Source organism: Myotis daubentonii, chromosome 8 (genome assembly GCF_963259705.1).
Source record: "Myotis daubentonii chromosome 8, mMyoDau2.1, whole genome shotgun sequence".
Lineage (NCBI taxonomy): Eukaryota > Metazoa > Chordata > Mammalia > Chiroptera > Vespertilionidae > Myotis > Myotis daubentonii.
In genome coordinates this window covers 33,331,122-33,342,793 of record NC_081847.1, presented here as the reverse complement: position 1 = coordinate 33,342,793, position 11,672 = coordinate 33,331,122, and positions in this window count along the sequence as shown.

Sequence of the window (11,672 nt, the reverse complement as noted above, 5' to 3'; positions counted from 1 at the left end):
AAAATGTGTTTTCTGGCATTTCTATTAGGGGAAGTGCAATGTAAATGGAAAGAATAATATAATTGAGGGATTACTCTGTGCTAGGCACTCTTCTAAGCACTTCTAGGCACTCTTCTAAGCACTTCTAAGAAAAGTATGCATTTTCTCTCAGAGCAGCCCCACTAGCTAAGTAGATGAAGGAACAGAGAGATTTAGTAACTTGCCTAAGGTCACACAGCTAGGGAATGGATGGGACTTCTTTGATGAGTTGCTTGTGGTGGGTATGAAGAGGGAAGAGCCTTTCCATGATAGTTTAAGCCTACATGCTCCCAAAACTCTGCTCCAGGGAGCATGGGTCTAGCTCAGCCATGGGCAAACTACGGCCCGCGGGCCGGGTCCGGTCCGTTTGAAATGAATAAAACTAAAAAAAAAAAAAAAAAAAAAAAAAAAAGACCGTACCCTTTTATGTAATGATGTTTACTTTGAATTTATATTAGTTCACACAAACACTCCATCCATGCTTTTGTTCCGGCCCTCCAGTCCAGTTTAAGAACCCACTGTGCCCTCGAGCCAAAAAGTTTGCCCACCCCTGGTAGCTGCAGTGCTGGCTTTGTTGAGCCTGCACAAGTACCCACTTGGCTCAGGTTGGCCCTATTAGGAGATGCAAGTTCAGGGCCATCGCAGAATTGCTCCATAATAGAGAGGAAGCTGATGCTGCCGTGGGTGCCCTCCTTCAGTTTCATCCCTCTAGACCAGCGGTTCTCAACGTGGGGGTCGCGACCCCTTTGGGGGGGGTCGAACGACCCTTTCACAGGGGTCGCCTAAGACCATCGGAAAACACATATATAATTATGTATTGTTTTTGTGATTAATCACTATGCTTTAAGTATGTTCAATTTGTAACAATGAAATTGGGGGTCACCACAACATGGGGAACTGTATTAAAGGGTCGTGGCATTAGGAGGGTTGAGAACCACTGCTCTAAACAAACACTGGGCTGATGCTTAAAGACTATCAAATGGAAGGAAGTGCTACGATAGTTAAGCTTGCCCTGGTACCCACTTGGCTTAGGTTGGCCCTAATACCAGTTATACGGAGTCACCAAGATGATGTAGACGATCAAGATGATGCTAAATGAAACTGCTGTTTAAGGAGTCCTTTGGAGAAGTCCTGGTGAAAATCTCTAAGGTTGACTGTCAGGGGTAGGGCCCCTGTCTAACGCTCAGCGGCTGCCTTGTGCCCATGGGCAGTTTTCCTCCCTCTGCATACCAGACAGTGTGGGAGTGCACATCGGGAACCCGGAGAACCCAGACATCGGCAGATCATGCTACCCCCGTTCCTGGTGTGGAGCTCAGCTCAGACAATAGGATTTTAGAGAAGAGTGAGATCAGACCCTATTGTTCATCTACACAATATCCCCCAAACAACAGAACCCCAATTTGTCTAGGGCAGTGGTTCTCAACCTTCCTAATGCCGCGACCCTTTAATACAGTTCCTCATGTTGTGGTGACCCCCAACCATAAAATTATTTTCATGGCTACTTCATAACTGTAATTTTGTTACTGTTATGAATCGTCATGTAAATATCTGATATGCAGGATGTATTTTCATTGTTACAAATTGAACATAATTAAAGCATAGTGATTAATCATAAAAACAGTATGTAACTATATATGTGTTTTCTGATGGTCTTAGGGAACCCCTGTGAAAGGGTCGTTCGACCCCCAAAGGGGCCGCGACCCACAGGTTGAGAACCGCTGGTCTAGGGGCTCAGTTGGTCTAACTGTAAACATTTCCCTTCTCAGCCTTCGTTGCAGGGAGGGCAGCCACGTGGCTCATTCTGGCCAATGAGATGAAAGTAGAAGTTCCTATGGAGGGTCCACTTCCTCAGATGAAATGGCCGTCTCCTGAGAAGGCTTTGCCTTTTACCTTCACCGTCTTTCTGCCTGGAATGGAGATGCAATTCCTGGTGTCGCAGCCATCTTGATGCCATGAGGACAAAAATCACATGCTCAGGAGGCCAGAGTGAAACGCCAGAGCAGCTGGGTCCCCAAAGTTCTCCTTGAGCAGCCACACTGGCCCCTGATCTCTTGGGGGAGCGGGGGGAGGACTCTCCTACTTGGTGAAGCCGCCGTATTGGGTTTCTATTATATACAGTCAAATGCAAGCTGCTATCAGTACATCCAGGCCTCCTAATAATGTTCGAACCATTATCACCTGTAGTGCCCTGTGTGCCAGGCACTGAACTAACATTGCCTCACACTCATTGTCTCGTTGCATCCTCACCATCCTAGAATTACCATCATGTTACAGAAAGGGAAATTAGGGCTCTGAGGTGTTAAGCTAGGAGAGGGGCAGAGTCAAGGTTGTGGGTTCGATCTCTAGTCAGGGCACATACAAGAAGCAACCAATGAATGCATAAATAAGTGGGACAACAAAGCGATGTTTCTCTCTCTCTCTCTCTCTCTCTCTCAAATCAATAAAAGAAAATCTCTAATTTTTCTAAGTCTGTGTTAATAATAGCTATGGTGCTTTAAAAACATGACCCCCATTCTTCCCTTTAAGAGCTGAGGTCTATGTCCCTCCCCTTGAGTCTGGGCAGGTTTGTGGCTGCTTTGGCTTGTTGAACTCGGCAGAAGTGACCCTCTGTGACTTCTGAAACTGGATGAGAAAAGGTGATGCAGCCCTGGCCCGTGTTCTCAGTGGTTAGAGCATCAGCCCATGCACTGAAGGGTCACGGGTTCAATTTCTGACCCTGGTCAGGGCATGTGCAGGAGGCAGCCAGTCGATGTGTCTTTCTCACATTGATGTTTCTTTCTCTCTCTTTCTCTTTCTCTCTCCCCCCTCCTTCTCTCCCTCTCACTCTCTCCCTGTCACTCTCTCTAAAAATCAATGGAGAAAATATCCTCAGATGAAGATTAACCAAAATAATAATGACGATGATGATGATGATGATGATAATAATAATAATAAAGTGATGTAGCGTCTATCTTGTTCACTGGAATCCTCTTGCTTGGAGCTCAGGGTTGCCATGTAACAAGTTCAAATGCCCTGAGACCGCCATGCTGTGAGGAGGCCCCGGCCACGCGAAGTGCTTCGGATCGGTTGTACTATTCTTCCTCTCCAAGCCCAGGAGACAGATAAGTGAGTGAAGATGCCTTCATCTGATGCCTGCCCCAGCTGTTAGCTCACCCCCACCTTTGAGTGTTCCCAGTTGAAACCTCAGACACCGGGGAACATCGAACAGTCTTCCCTGCTATGCTATGCCTGTTATTGTGATTTCTGACGTATAGAATTTGGGAGCCTAAGAAAATGGTCATTTAAGACACCAATTTGTGGGGTAATTTGTCCCACAGCTACACTAATTGTAACTGTAGCTCACTGCAATGCCTCCCAAACATTATCTTCCCACCTGACAGTACCAAAACCCTGAAAATGGAGTTTTTTAAATTATTCATTGTAATTAGGTTCTGTAAAGCCACTGCAAACATTGAATTAGCAAATACCGAACCATTACTCCTGGGGAAAAGACAGCATTAGTTTCCTGTGAGCCTCTGGTCACAACATTTTTGTCAACCGATCAATACATAGCCTTTTTTTTTTTATGTGTGTTTCTGTTTAAAGATACCGTTTGGATATAAACTGTTGATTCGTTAACATTGAGCTCATGGCCAACAAGATGGCAACACGCACCTGAACAAAGCTTATCGACACTCATATTTTCCCCATCAGGTGCATCACAGTCTTCTTTTTTGAAAAATGTTTTTATTGATTTTTCAGAGAGAGAGAGGAAGGGAGAGGGAGGGAAAGAGAAACATTGATGTGTGAGCAAAATATCGATTGGCTGCCTCCTGCACGCCCCCTACTGGGGATCGAGCCTGAACCCCAGCATGTGTCCTGACCGGAATCCAAAGGGCAGCCTTTCGGTGTGCAGGACGATCTCCAATCAACGGAGCCACCCTGGCCGGGGCATCCCAGCCTTCTGAGCTTAGGAACACTAGACTGCACTCGGCACTATGCCTGGGGCCATTTAACCAACGAAAAGCACAAACATTTCTGAAGTGTGGCTCTAAATAGTTCACAAAAAGAACACTTGTTGACACTCTGAGAGCAGCAGCGAGAGGGCAGGACGTCAGCTCGATCCACCTCAGCTGGGAACATGCGTGTCCGGAGACTCAAAATGTTCATCACTGCACCAGTCGGTGGAAGCACGGGCAAGCGTTCGTCTGGCCTTACAAATAAATTTTAGCGAGTAGGCAAATTCACAAATATGGAATCTGTGAGTTATAAGAATTGACTGTACTATTTAATAAGTTTAGGTCTCACGGTCTTGATGAATATTGGAGAAAGGGAGGCATACGCAGGTAAAGGCATAAAGCAGTTCAAGAGCCTCGCTTTTCTCATTTGTAACATGTGGGTGAAGACGCCTTCCCAGTCAGGTCTGTGGTGGAAAGGAATACAGTGGGGCCTTGACTTAGGAGTTTAATTCGTTCCGTGACGGAGCTCGTAACTCAGATTACTCGTATGTCAAATCAAAAAGTGAACGAGTGAGACACGTGATGCTGGGTGGATGTTGTGGCGCTCACTGTGACGTTCGCTGCGCCAACTAGCGGTGGGGTATCTGAAGCTGGCTCGTCACCCGAATTTTAGCTCGCAGCTCAAAGCAAAAAATCGGCCGAGAGACGGCTCGTATCTCGAAAAACTCGTTAGTCGGGACACTCGTAAATCAAGGCCCCACTGTATAGTCATCCCCTTATCTGCGGTTTCACCTCCTGCGGTTTCAGTTACTCTAGTCAACTGCCGTCTGAAAATACACAGGGAAAATTCCAGAAGTCAAGTACTTGTAGGTTTTAAATTGCAGCCCATTATGAGCAGTGTGATGAAATTCTCAATATCCTGCTTTGTCCCAGCCGGGACATGACTCAGGCCCTCTCCGGCGTCTCCATGCTCCATGCATTCCCCACCCTTTAGTCACTCAGTAGCTGCCTTGGTGATCAGATCCACTGTCACGGGTTCATCGTGCTTGTGATCACGCGGCCCTTATTTTACGTGGCCCCAGCGTGCAAGAGTAGTGATGCCGGCAGTTTGGATATGCCCGAGAAGACCAAAGTGCTTCCTTTAAGTAAAGCGGTAAATATGTACAGGGAAAAATAGTACTATCTCGGTTTCCGGCATCCACTGGTGGTCTTGAAAAGTCCCCCCTCAGATAAGGGGGGACTACTATAGTAATAATAGTAGCAACAACTATTATTTGTCAAGGGCTACATGCTAAACACTTGACACATCTGATCTTGTTGACTCTACGACAATCCTATGGGATAGAGCCAATTATTAAGCCCATTTTACAGATGAGGAAACTCAGACCCAACCAGGTTAAGGGACTTTGCCCAAGATCTTACAAACTAGAGCAGGCAAAGCTGGATCTCAGGCCCATTTCTTTTCTTTCTTTCTTTTTTTTTAAAAACAACATTTAAGCCGAAACCGGTTTGGCTCAGTGGATAGAGCGTCAGCTTGCGGACTGAAAGGTCCCAGGTTCGATTCCAGTCAAGGGCATGTACCTGGGATGCGGGCACATCTCCAGTAGATGTGCAGGAGGCAGCTGATCGATGTTTCTCTCTCATCGATGTTTCTGACTCTCTATCTCTCTCCCTTCCTCTCTGTAAAAATATCAATAAAATATATTAAAAAACACAACATTTAAATTATATACATATATATATTTGATTTCAGAGAGGGAAAGAGAGATAGAAACATCAATGATGAGAAAGAATCATTGATCGGCTGCCTCTGCACGCTCCCTACTGGGGATCAACCCCGGCATGTGCCCTGACTGGGAATTGAATCATGACCTCCCTGTTCATAGGTTGATGCTCAACCACTAAGCCACACTGGCCGGGCTCAGGCCCATTTCTGTCTGAGCCCCATGCCCATGTTTTTTCCCACCTTGCTCCCATGATTGCCCACCAGCCCAGGTTTACAAGATGCCTGGCACACAGTATACACACATGCTCTGCTGATGGTTCCAAAGGGTCTGGAGCCTTTGAGGCAGTAAAGGGAGGGGGAGGCTGAGCCCTGGGGTGGGTGGGGGCAGAGTGGGCGCCACTGGGGAAGGAAGGGAGCCTGTGTGGTGGGCAGGAAGGACAGGGAGCTCGGAGGATCTACAGTCAGACCCCCTGGTCCCTCCCACAGAGGGTTAAAGCAGCCCAGCCTCCTTCCGGCTGAGCGGAAATCAGGTTCTGAGAGCTGCGCAGGGCTCCAGAGGGATGTTTTTCCTTCTCCGTGTGTCTGCTGCGGCTGGCCCATAAAACCCACCGGAACTGCATGCTGAACGGAGGAATTCCTGCTGAACGGGACATGGAGCAGGCAGGCAGCGGGGAGCCCTTGTCGGGGCACAGACCACCCCCGTCTTCAAGGCCCCACCTCTGGGCCAGGCGACCCCCTCTGGAGGCTTCATGGGATTCTTTGGATGGGGGCACAGGCAAGGAAGAAGTGACACCCCCTCCCCCCAATGAACTTGTGGGGCAAGGAGGGAGAGAAGACGGCGAGGGGCAACGGGGCAGGCGAATGGGGTGTGATTCATGTCCTCCCCTTCTGTGTTAGGTGGCACCGGGCAGGCCTTGCCTGTTTTCTCATCTGAGCACCCTGTGTGAGATGGCCACCATCTGTCATTTCCTAGTCAGAGGTGAAAGTCTGAGGTTCTTTCTATCTTGCAGGCACTTGGCATGCCTTCCCTCCAGTGATAGTGCAATGACTATCACTCCTATTTTACAATAAACGGAGGCTCACAGAGGTGAGGCGGCTGCCCGATGTCGGCCACTGGCAGGGGAGGGCAGGATTCAAACCCAGGCCGTCGGTGCCAGAATCCACCTCGCAAGCACTCACTCCCCGGCCTCCCAGTGTGAGCATTCCTAACTCTCCTTGTCCTGGGCTGGTCTCGTCCACGTCTCTTGACTGACCCCTCACCCTTTAAGACTCAGCTCAGCATGACCCCCTCCAGGAAGCCGGCCCTGACTGGCCACGCCAGGCTGGGCCTCCTCTCGGCTGCCCACACCCCGGGAGATAACTGTGTTGGTCCCTGGGCTGTGAGCCCGGGGGAGCAGAGCCACTTCTGATTCCCCCCTGGTCCTCCTGCACCAGCCAACGCAAGGACCTTTCCATTTGCCTTGAAGATGCTGAGTGCCGTGGCCGTTTTAGAACGTGGCCCACGTTCCTCTCTCTGGAGTCTGGGGAGGCTGTGACTGCTTTCTGGCAGAGCGGCTCTGTGACGTCTGAGGCCGCGTCATAGAGGGGCAGCATCACCTGGTTCACTGGGACGCTGGCTCCTGAAGCCCCGAGCTGGCCTGTAACGAGCCCACGTGCTCCGAGCTGCATGCCTTGAGGACGCTTACTTAGGCCACACGGGCTCTAGAGTCATGTGCAGGCGCTCCTGCTGGCAGCCCCAGTCTTCAAGTCAGCCCAGTCCAGGGGCCTGGATGCTTCTAGCCTTCAGCTACGGAGCCAAATCCAGCCTGGTCTTCCCCGCTGAGGCCCAAGACACCAGGCGGCAGAGGCAAGCCAGCCCCACCATGCCGGGGCTGAGGTCATGAGCGTAACGAAATAGCTGTTCCTTTAAGCCACTGAATTTGGGGGGAGTTTATGACACACAAATAGTAACTGAAACAGTGCTCCCAACCTGGGCAAATCACCTTCATTTCTTGCCAGGATTCTTGCAGCCGTCTCCTCACAGGGCTCCCTGGCTCCCCGCTTTCCTCTCTGCCATGTGCTCTCCACAGCAACCAGAGAGGCCCCCTAATGTGCAGGCCAGACCATGTCCCTCCTTCGGTCAAAATCCTCCTTTGGTTCCCAGCTCACTCAGAGCAACAGCCAAATTCTTACAATGACCCCCAGGCCCTATGTGATCTGCCTTCTCTCCCACCCCATTACCCCTTTCTCCTGTCTCCTACCCTCTCCCCTGCTGACTCCTCCCCAGCCACACTGGCTTCCTTGCTACTCCTCCTATGCCAGACACAACGTGGCCTCGGGACCTTTGCACGTGCTGTGGGCAGTGCGCCATTGCCTGGAACACTCCTCTTCTGGGTGTTGCTGGTTTACTTCCTCATCTTGTTCACATATCTGCTCAAATGTCATCTCCCCACTGAGGCCTGCCCACCCTATTTAACACCATGACCTTCCTTTCCACTCCCAAACCACTTACCTTTCTCTACTTTTTATTTTGCCATGGCCCTTATGACTGCCTGACATACTATATATTTTACTCAGTGTGTTTTTATTTATTGACTTTTTCCGACCCCAGAATATCAACTAATAGGGCATGGATCATGTTTATTCTTGAATGTATCCCCAGTGCCTAAAACCACTCAATGCTGATTTGCTGAGTGAATGAATGAGCTGCAGGAGCCCGGGCGCGGGGCCGTCTGGATGAGGAAGCAGATGAGGGTCAGGAAAGGGCAGGAGTGGAGAGGCTAGGTTGAGCCACTGTAGCCAGGGTTGGAGGACATGCCATGGAAATGACAGCTCGCTACCCCTCTGGGGAGCCCTGAGGATGGGAGAGCACAAGGGCAAGGCTTTGAAGATGCAAACGTGGGGCAGGCCTCTCTCAGGGCCTCCCTCCTTCCTGGTCTGGTTTGCCTCCGGCCCTGCCAGTAAACAGGATCTCTGGGCAACTGCCTGAGAACCCTGCCCAGCGCCCCCGAGGCCTTGACTTGCTCCTTCCTGCACTGTAAATCGGTTGCTCAAGCTGTGACATCCTGGATACCGCCAGGGGAGGTGAGGCCGGCAGATTTACTGCGGAGAGCTTTGTGCAGCCTTGAGCAGGGCACTGCGCCTTAATTTCTTGTCAGCAAATGGGAATGAGAGGAGCATGGGCTTCAAGGTGTGACGGTAAAGTTGAATGAATTAACGGCATGAAAGCCCTTGTCTAACAGGCGATCCAGCCACCCCTTAGCGGGCGGAGGCACGGGACCAAATCCCAGCTCTGCCACCGAGCTAGGTCTCTGCGCCTGTGAACTGGGGTTGATGGGAGGCACTGACTTCCTAGGGTCGTTGAGAGATTTAGAATGCAGAGGACACTCGTAGCACCCAGTAAACCTGCCATAGTGGTCAGCTGTTATTGATGGTAATTATTCTAATAATGGCAGAGAATGAATTGTTACTGAGAAATCATCTGGGAGCCCAGGAGCCCTTTTATCCCTTAATGATGTTTATTTTTTTAGTTAACTGGGAGTCCATACCAATAATCTCAGAAAACTGGATAAGGGGAAAACTTAACATGGAGAAAATGTCACCCATGAAATTTTTTCCCACAAGCTGGGGGAACACTTGGCCCTGGTATGAAGAGGTCTTGGTTCCCGTTGAGACGTACCAAACAAGATAAGAGGGAGTCCCTGAGGTCCTCGGGCAGGGGAAGGGTGAACTTACAGGATATGAATCTGGCAGTGTGTGGGGGTTAATGCACGTTATCGAGGCCCACACACACACTGCTGGTGCAGTGCAGATTGGCACCATCTCTATGGTGGGTGACTGAATTCCACAAACATTCAGATGTATCTGTAGAGCCTCTACTTAATGCCAGGTGCTATGGAGGTGATGAGCATTTGCAACAAACAAGCCCAACCCGGTCCCTCCGCCCTGCGCTATAACCTGGAGAGGAAACATGCAAGAAGCAAACATACAACTTGATACATCGAGTGTTGGGAGAAGAAATGTTACAAAGAAATCAAAGCAGCGTAAGAAGTAGAGCTCGAGTGGGGAGGGCCGGTGTTTGATTTCAGGCACAGATGAAGTAAGGGCAAGCCATGGAGACACCTCAGGAGAGAGCATTTCGGAAAGAGGAAAGGTTAACTGTAAGGGTCCTGAGATGGGAGTGTGTCTGGTGGGTTTAAACTCCTGCCGGCAGCCCAGGGTGGGACAGAGAAGGGGAGGGAAGAAGGAATGAGGTTCGACACATAGGGCTTCAGAGCCATCGCAAAAAAAGCTGTACACTGAGTAACATGAGAGATCATCATGGGCTTGAGCAGAGGGTGACAGAATCTGACTTGGGTTTTAAGGGGATCCCTCTGGCTGCACGTGGAGAATGGACTACGGCAGAAGCTGGGGACCCCGGAAGGAGGGTGGCTTGTAAGGGGGCATGTGGGTAAAGGTGGTGAGAAGTACTCAGATTCTGGATGAAGAGATGGAACTCGGGGATTATTGACGGGTTGGCACTATCTGTCAAAACTGCAAGTGTGTGTACCATTTGACCTAGCACGTCTGCTTCCGGGACGTAGCCTACACTATACTTGCACACGGGTGAAATGACCCATATACAAGAACGTTTGTTTCTGTGTAAAGGGAGAACTAAACAGGCTGCATAGAGCTAAGTGTGGGTGGGGATGTGGAGATAGTGCTGGGGGAGTGGGGATTGGAGCTGCCATCTGGAGAGCAAGCTGTCAAGTTAAAAAAATATATATATCAGAGTGTATAAAACATGGCCGCCAATTCTCTGGCATTTCTCCCATTGAGAGGCGAGTCTATGTATCTGTTCTCTGAATCTGGGCTACCCCGGGGACTGCTTTAATCAATGACTACGGCAGAAGTGACGCTGTGTCAGCTTCTAGGCCCAGGTCTTAACAGGCTAGCAGCTTCCACTTCCTCTTTCTTTGAATGATGGCTTGGGAGAAGCTAGCCATAAAAGAAGTCCAACCATCCTGAGACTGCCATGCTGTGAAGACGTCTTTTTAGCCATGGGGAGATGTCCTCTAGAATGAGATGCTCTGTGTGCGTGTGTATGTGTATTGTGGGGCGGCCTAAGTGTGTCAAGGCTGCAGATATGAGTGAAGAAGCCAGCCATCTTGGAAGGGAACCTCCAGCCTTGGCTGTCTCAGCTGACACCACATGGTTCAGAGATGAGCCACCCAGCTGAGCCCTTCCTGAATTCCTAACTACAAAATTACAAACAACGTGGTTGTTTTAACCTCTAACTTGAGGGTAATTTATTGTGGTGCAAAATATAAGCAAAATGCATGTAGCTCATGGCCCAGCAATTGTACTCTTGACTACTTGTGCAGGAAAATTCTCCTAGAGCCCAGAGTAGGACATGGCAGTGCTGTGGTGGTGGCAGAGACTTAGAGACCACCCAGGTGCCCATTGCTGGGGCACTAGAGAGGAAAACGAGGTAGATGCAACCAAGGAGTTCTAGGGGCCACAATCCCAATGCACATCAAACAGGAAATGAGCACTAGAGCAAAAATAAATTTAAGATGCACACACAGAAAGCAACAATACAATCATATTATGTTCTCCAAGAAAGCTAACATATCAAAGAACACACATGGAATCCATCAGAATGGGTCTACAGAGGTACATAAAATGGGAAGGGGAAATGAGATAAATGAAACAGAGAGAGAAAACTAAAACAAAGTGTGTGTGTGTGTGTGTGTGTGTGTGTGTGTTTGCACACATGTCTGAGAGAGACAGAGAGCACACGTGCACACACAAGGGTCAACAATGATAATCTGCTATGACCTGAGGAGTTGTTTTTAACTCTACATTTGAAGTTCAAAAAGTAATTACAAAGGCAAATAAGATAAATGTCTAAAAATCGGGGGTTGGTGGAAACAGTTACAGCATGCCCTCGTGCTCAAGTCCTGTGAAGCTATGAAAAAGCATGAAGAAGCTTGCCATGTACGGATATGGAAGAATCTCTGACGTGTACA